A 7,973-nucleotide genomic window follows, 5' to 3' on the forward strand; every position below is an offset into this window, starting at 1 on the left:
TTAATGAACAATTAAAGACAGATGTCTTGTATGCAATTTTAATGCTTCAAAACCATTTACATACTGTGAATAAAATTATAATTTACGGTTCCTATCCATATTCTTTCATTTTGGTCGGTAAAAATTTGTAGAAAATTCTGTTATAAAAAAATTGACAAGTTTAAAACGTCTCTCATTTTTCACTGAAATCGTTGAATAAAATTGTTTCATATATTTTAATTCGAAGTAAAATTTTATTGAAACTACCCACGATTCATTGTATACTTTTTTATATTATTATTACTGCATGATGTACTTAATAAATTGGTATGTTCATTCAAATAAAATATTTTCTGATGCTTTTTCATTCGCCTCATTTTTGATGGAAGATGAGCATCTGGAAGTGTCGTGAAACGTATAACCGGAGTAAGTAAATAGGTATGTAAGATCCGTTTGGAATTGGATTTCAGACAACAGGAACGAACGATTGCGTTTACGTCCAGGCTTTTGCGAGGCGTTTCGTGGTTCCCTTTGGGAGCATTTGTTTTCTCGGTTACCTCTCACCGTGTCACGACGCGGGGAACGAAAATAAAATTAAAGGCCCACCGCGGCGTGTCGAATTCGAGGCGTTTTAATGAAACCGTAACCGACGTGTATTACCCCCGTATATAAGCGCGCGCGCACCTATCCTCGCCACACGGAATTTAAATGGAATTGTTAACAAGCCGGCGGTCTCATTAGCATAAACTTTCCGCGACGATCATGCGAATTGTTTCGGCCCCGATTTATGATGGCCGTATCGAGACACATATTGGTAGCTTTTGTTCGTGCACCCGCTCATTTGCCGTATTCATTCAGGATCACGGGTGCAGCTTCGAATTCGAAATCAACCTTTTTCGACTCCTATTACCTCCTCGTTCAAGCGAGACCAGTTTGTTTACACGTTCATGGCAAATACGTAAGAATAACAAACTGTTTTTGAAGTATCATAATATTTGCAACAGGAAACAAACATTTACGCTATCCGTTGATTAATTTTTATAACTGTCGACAAGTCAGCGTTCAAATATTTTGTACTCTCGTGCAACAATACGGTGCCACTATATGAAACTATTTTCAATTTTCATCTCAACTCCGGACGTGTACCGTATTCCGCGTCCTATTTGTTGGAAACATGTTCTAACGAAGCGTCCTCTCTATCTTTATTACACATAAATTAACTTTGTCTTAATTACCGCTGTCGAATTCATTGCGACTGCGTAACAAAGGTAAATATTTTAATAATCCGTCGAGTCGTGGCCTATTGCGTCGATACGAAATAAATTCAATAAATACGTATGCTACGTGTATATACTGCACATTTTTCGAGAAGAGCGTAGACACGTAAATTTTCACGCACGAATCCCACGTTCCGCGCGGTCGCTCGAGCGCGGAGCAAAACAATAGGAACGCGGGACTTATTATCAATTTATCGAAACAAATTGTTAGCGTTACAGAAGCGTAGCGCGCGCCCCATTCCGCCCACTTGTATCATTTCCTCGTAACGTATCACCACTGCATATCATTACTGCGTATCATCGTTGCATCTATACTCGTATATATACATACTCGTATATGTATACACTGGTTTACGAGTAAGTCTTAACGTATTCTATGACTTGTACGATTACAACCACAGAACTTATTTAATGATTTAGTATAATCGAATTAGTTTTTTATGCTTACTGATTTTGAATATCTTTATGGATCACAAGTGAGTGGGAGCGAACACATAATGACAAGGAACGGTGATACGATACGAGAATTTGATACGACTAGATATGCGGATTTTGGATGGAATGTGAACGCGACGGGGAATAACGAACGGCTGGGAGCCGCCTTCGGAAAACAACGAGACCGACATAAAACGCGATCCTCGCTTAAACTCGTAACGTTCCAGATCAAATATGGCGAACGGGGCTGACCCGATACATCCGCGTATAAATCGTCCTGGAAACGAGCCATGCCTTTCATGAAAATTCACGGAACGTCCCCGTGCGGTTCAATTTTTGAACGAAACGCTTCGTCCCGCTCATAAATTAACGACACACGCGCTCCCAGCTTCACTGCATAAATCCTGAACAAAAATTAAATAAATGAATACAGGGGACGTGACGAGATTATGTGAAATACCATCGTCGTTCAAAGGTGCTCTAGCACCTTTCCCTGGCCGTAAGAATTTTCATCGGAGGTCCGTATTTTTATTCCGCATCGGTTCGATGAAAATTTCTACTGTCGAAGCGGCACGTTTATTTAAGTCAAGGCAAACATGCTCCAAATATTTGCTAGCCGGCTTAGCTTGAATAAAAAAGAGGTCAGAAGCTTTTTTGAATATAAACGTACTGCCTTAATTGGTCGTTAAATGAAATTATAGCAGTCGATTAAAAAATTAGGTAAGTTTAAAGGTGATCGTTCATAGTTTCGCGCAAATTTTGAGCTTACCGTCGAAGGATGAGTCACATTTCGGATATACTAGAATATTTAAGCGCTGCTTCTAAAGACAGTTTTCTAATTCTCTTATTACGGATGCTAACTGCAAATGTATGTACGTATGCAGATCTATGCAAAGACCGGTGAATAACGCGATGTCAGTAACAATGTTTCTCCGGATATACGACTACGTAATGGCGTCGATGATGCATGTCGCGAGGCCGCGTTGACTCGTGCCATTTTTCGCGTTCCGAGCTAAGTATAAGGTCCCGAAAAGTTTGTCCATTAAAACAGGAAGTGACGGGTACAAACAAGCGATTATTAAATGGCGCCGCGGGTTTGCCGAGCGGGTCAAACAACGGGCCATTCATGACCCCTATCCATTTACAGGGAAACTGCTCGTTTAAAGATGATTTACTTGCACCGTTAAGACCAGCCAGATAACCGGCTGAATTAAAGATCGCGAAAGTCTTTTATTACAGCTACCTCAAATGATAGATAAAAATTATATTGTCCAGAAAGCAGAGTTTCAACCCTTCCTGGTTCTTCCGCAGCATTGACTTTTGTTATTCAACTTTTACGAACGATATAATCCTATCCTGTTGATTTTCACGTGAAATATTAACGTTGATTATACAATTTGAAACTCGATATGTATTCAAAATCGTCCGACGTCCGCTCAATGTGCAATCACTATTCCATTTTTCGTGATCCTATGAAAATTGTAATTCTAATCAAAACCGACAGCAGAAGAATTCCAATTTTTAATCAATACGTCGAACCCTCTGATCGGAGCGACCACTTCGCCCGTCGCCATCAAATCGAAAACCGCATCGTGCACTTCCGTTCTAATCACATCGACGTTGCTACCCATAAAATCAACCCGGATTCCTCCTCCGCCGTAACACGTTACCTACACGCAGACAGGCGTGTAGATACACGCTACATTTAGCAACACACATTGCACTCACACCAGGAAGCGGGAAGCGACCGGAGGACGAAAGGCAGTTTCCAGCAAGTGTTCGAAGGATGATCCAGATTTTGCGTTTAACGGGATCAACACACAGAGATAGAGTATCCATTACCATTAGTGCAACTTGAGAGTTGGTTCAGGCGCTTCATGGTTTCATACGACTTCTCTTCCAGCAGACCCTATCCGTAGCCATACTCTTGGTAGCTAGTACATTCTCTCTCCTCTCTGACGACTCGCCTGGTACCCAGTCGCTCTCGGTACACACGCTACGGGTTAGCATTACGCAAATGTTATTATTCGACAGTGCTCTCCATGGTTTCAGGTTTGCCTATTAACGCCCCACTATCTGCCAGCTAATTCGCGAAGCCCACACGAACTTACGTGTGCCACGTTAATGTCTTCTTTGCGATTATTTCACTCCGCATAGATCAAAATAAACTGTGAATCCACTAACTGTTTGACAGTTTCGGAAACAAGAAACGTGTTTCCGCCTGGAGAGTAGTTACGTAAACGCGTAGGCAACGTTTAATGTTAGCTAGACTTCACGGGTTTCCACGCGATAATGAAACTGCGACTTTCCGCAGAGCGTAAGATGTTTTCATTCGCGTTAATGGTTCCGGATTTGAATCGAAAAATGCATCTAGAACTGGGTTTGCCCGTGGCATTGCCCTGGCGATATTCGACGCAGTTTCTTTGTATTTTTGGGAATAAAACTTTAGAGTAGCGCATAGAGCAAGTAACGGGCTTCGGACTAGCCGGAGCGACGACGGCTCGCGGAGGATGTTATCCTGCAATTAGCTGCGTTTCATGCAAATGAGGTCGGCAAGAGCTGGTTGGAACGTTTCATCAACCATTTTTGTTAATGCTTCATAACTGGAATCATGTTTGCCAGGAAGGAGGAATAATTAAATTAAAAAAAATATTACTCTCTCGTTCGCTCGCTTTGATCTGAAAATTGCGTGGGAGCTCGGACCCCCGAGAGCGTTAGTGGCGTAAGGTGATAATTGCTCCGGCAAGTTTTTTCGTCAAGACGCACAGAGTCTTTGAAAAAGTTTCTCCGTTTCAGAGTTACGTTTTCTGCTGCAATAAACGTCACGAGTTTTTTGCTATTTTCCCCGCGAGACCGTCGAATATTAACGATAATAATTGATGAAGGATTGGAATTTAAAAAAATATTTCATACGTAATGCATATCGTGGAGCACCAAAAAGTTTGAACTTTTTTAAATGGTTTATCATTCGTTTTATTTTTAACGCAGTCCGAATAGATGGTCGAGTCTGTCCAGTTTTTGTTTTTCACGGTTGAGAAATGATTCTCGCGTTTGCTCTCTTGTGATACGTGAGGAATTTACGGGGGGAATTTATGGGAGAATTATTGCCATTTCTTGCGACGCGTGGCCTCTCGTCTTTCCTCGTTGGAAATCGTCGGCTTCTGTTTTATATTTTGTCCCGCGGCCCCGCGTTGTTTCTGGGTTACGCTTCTTTGCGTGACGACATGAATAAGGGAGGGATATATACAGTGCCGGCAAAAAGTTCCGCTGATTGCAGCGATGTTCGATGATAAATTCACTTCCACCAATTTCGCTAGCGTCGAGCTTTTTTATACATGCTACTTCACGATGAAAAACGTCGCCTCATTCATCGCGCGATGATAATAATCGGTTCTCGTCTAATACAGATTTTCTTACGGTAACGAGAAAATGTGTGTACCGAAAAAATGAATAATTTGAGAAACGTCAGACGCATCCGGAAATCGAGCAAATTTTTCCCGCAAGATTGCTGCCAGCGAGAATAATATAAGGGGTTCGGCAAACTTTTGACAGCCACTGTATTTGATTCCTCGTGAAATGAACGTGACCAGAACGATTGATGATTCAATATGCGTGCAAGTAGCCTCGGAAGAGAGGATCGTGGAACTGGATTAAGGGATGGGGAAGAATTATTTACGAAAGAGACTGTCAGAGAGATTTTCCACGGATCTGAAAGAAATATATGTACACGCCCAGTTTATATTAAAAATAAACGGGATAAAAAACGTTTTATCCGCTATAAATTATGCATAGAGACGGCGAGTAGGCGAGCATCTATCATCGGGCAGGGCAGGATGAAGCATGCAATCAGAAAAATGATATTTCCACCGGATAAAGAGTTATGATGTATACACCCGAACGGGCATTTAAGCCCAGGTGAATCGATTCCGTGAGAAATTCTGTGTATTTGAAACCCATAAGTAAATGTTATCAAAGCAGCTACAAATTCCATCCAAAATCGATATACCCCCTAACTCCCCCTCTTCCAACATCCTTTACCTCTATATCATATTTCCCGGCCGTGTTCTACGCGTTTAAACTTCCAATCGGGCCGCCGTCTATTCACCGTTTCGCCGGATTAAACGTGTAATGTCTTTTTTTTTTTGTAAAACGATGAGATTACAGGAGGAGATAGCCTCTGGTAATCTTTGCCGGTGAACGATACCGCGTAATGCATAAATTTTTTTCTAAACCCTTCGTTGCGCCGGGATTCAAGTACAAATCGGTTTTTAAAATCCTGTGCAGGAAAATCTTTTCCCTCTCTAGTGCATATTGTGCAACGTCACTCATTTCATGGCAGAATTAAAAAAAAAAAAAATTACCTGAGCATCCTATTTCCAATTATTTTTATCTCCTTGCGATGCGACAGGTATAAATGTTAAACTTGTTTATTAAAGCGACATTTATTTTAATCGGGACGGATTAAAATATTTACGGTAACTTATCGCGGTGACCCATATTATTTCGCGATAATCGTCCATCACGAAACTATCGATAGCTACCGCGGTCAACTCATTTAAGCAATGCCATTAATAATTTCGCGATAAATTACACATCGGATAAATGAATGATAGATTGCCCGGGCACGAAAACATATTCATTATAATTCACTATGTCTTATTACATCTTGACGTTCTTCTGGAGTCTGACTATTAGGAATAATCAATAACCCTATTGTATACACTTGGTTCCCTCTTTCCAAAGTTATTTTGTGCTTCATCTAATAATGTCCTAAACGGGTATTAAACTTCGTTAAATAATTAAAGGTTACTTGCCAATGAAGAGGGAGCAGTTCCTCCAATCCGACCGAACGAACGAGTTAAAACTTTAAATTAAACCAATTGCGCTGCCGAGAAGAATCCTGTAGAAATTTTCACGGTGGACGAGTAATTTTCGGTGACCGAACGAAGAAGCAACGTTTTCAGGCTCGTGAAAGGAAACGACGTTTCGCAATGGGAGAAAAAGAAAACGGGAATCCGTCGGTCGTTCCATCAGGGTACCATAATGGAAACTTCCTAACGTAAGCTCCTTTTCGTCGCGAAACAAACCAGGGTCACAGCAAAGCCTGTATTAATTCGCGAGAGCCCCGTCCCGGGGACGTTTCCCTTCGGCACTACGCTGATCCACGTTCAACGCGGCCGCCGTTACATCGGGACACCTCTAATGAACCGGATTGAAGATCTACAACGAGCAGTAAACTCCTCCGTGTGATTTGTCGCCGACGTAAAAAGGACCACCGAGCTTTACTCCGACACCGTAATTACGAGCCATTGCGCGTCTTACACGGTATACACTCTCGCCTCGTACGAGGTTCCTCGGGTTTATACGTCGCCGCGGTACGTTCTCGAAAAAGATCGGACAGTTTTAAGAGCCTGGCGAGCTTTTAAAGAATGATAATTGCCGAATAGAATGGATCGCTACTTTGTTTGAGCGAAGTTAGAATAGTTTTTATATACTGGCTCATTTATCTGGGAATAGAAATTATGTTCGTATCGGTGATAGTCCGATGGGAAATTCATATTAAGGTAAAAATAAAAAATGGTATGAAACCTACATAAATCCTCGGTATAGAGTTTCGTTCTTGTTTTTGTGTGCAGCGTTCGTCGAAATTTGATCACGAAATGTTCTCCACGCTGAATCCTGTTCGAAGAGAAAACAGCCGCGAAATTGCTTATAAAATCTGAACGAACGGTTCCGGGAAATGCCACGTGTCGCGTTGGTACACTCCTGTCCATAAGTTAACACATAAAAGTTGGACGAGATGTAAATATATGATATAAATTCATACAGAATTGCATGAGCGTTTTTTAATATGAGAATCAGATGAATTTAATCGAACAAAAATTCAGTGTCAAATTTACTATCGTTTTTGTATAAAATATTTGACACACCGTTTACATCATATAAATTACTCCTACGATCGTAGAAGTGATACGAAACATACAAATCTCAGTATAAAATCGTTAGTATAATTTTCATATAATTACAACAATCATACGTTCTGTGTTTAATATAACAATTCTTCATTTCATTGCTTTATTTTTGAAGATTTATGAAAAGACTATATTATCTTTTATAGTAAATGGAAACAGTAAAGTAAATATGTGCGAAAATCTATACAGTTTGGGACAATGATCTCTGGCCAGCTCCGGTTTGTGTTAAGGATGTATTGGCTATACAGTCAATCCCACACGTTTATGCACTTTAGAAACGCATTTTTTAAAAAGAAATCAGACGTCGGAA

General features: G+C 40.8%; 1 protein-coding gene across 2 annotated transcripts in view; it reads right to left on the minus strand.

Moving 5' to 3' along the window:
• LOC108628493 (lachesin) overlaps positions 1-7,973 on the minus strand; it is a 46,985-nt gene that overhangs the window by 8,161 nt on the left and 30,851 nt on the right. The window lies entirely within an intron of this gene.

The sequence above is a fragment of the Ceratina calcarata genome, unplaced genomic scaffold (assembly GCF_001652005.2).
Source record: "Ceratina calcarata isolate Rehan_Ccalc_2016 unplaced genomic scaffold, ASM165200v1 scaffold525.2, whole genome shotgun sequence".
Taxonomy (NCBI): domain Eukaryota; kingdom Metazoa; phylum Arthropoda; class Insecta; order Hymenoptera; family Apidae; genus Ceratina; species Ceratina calcarata.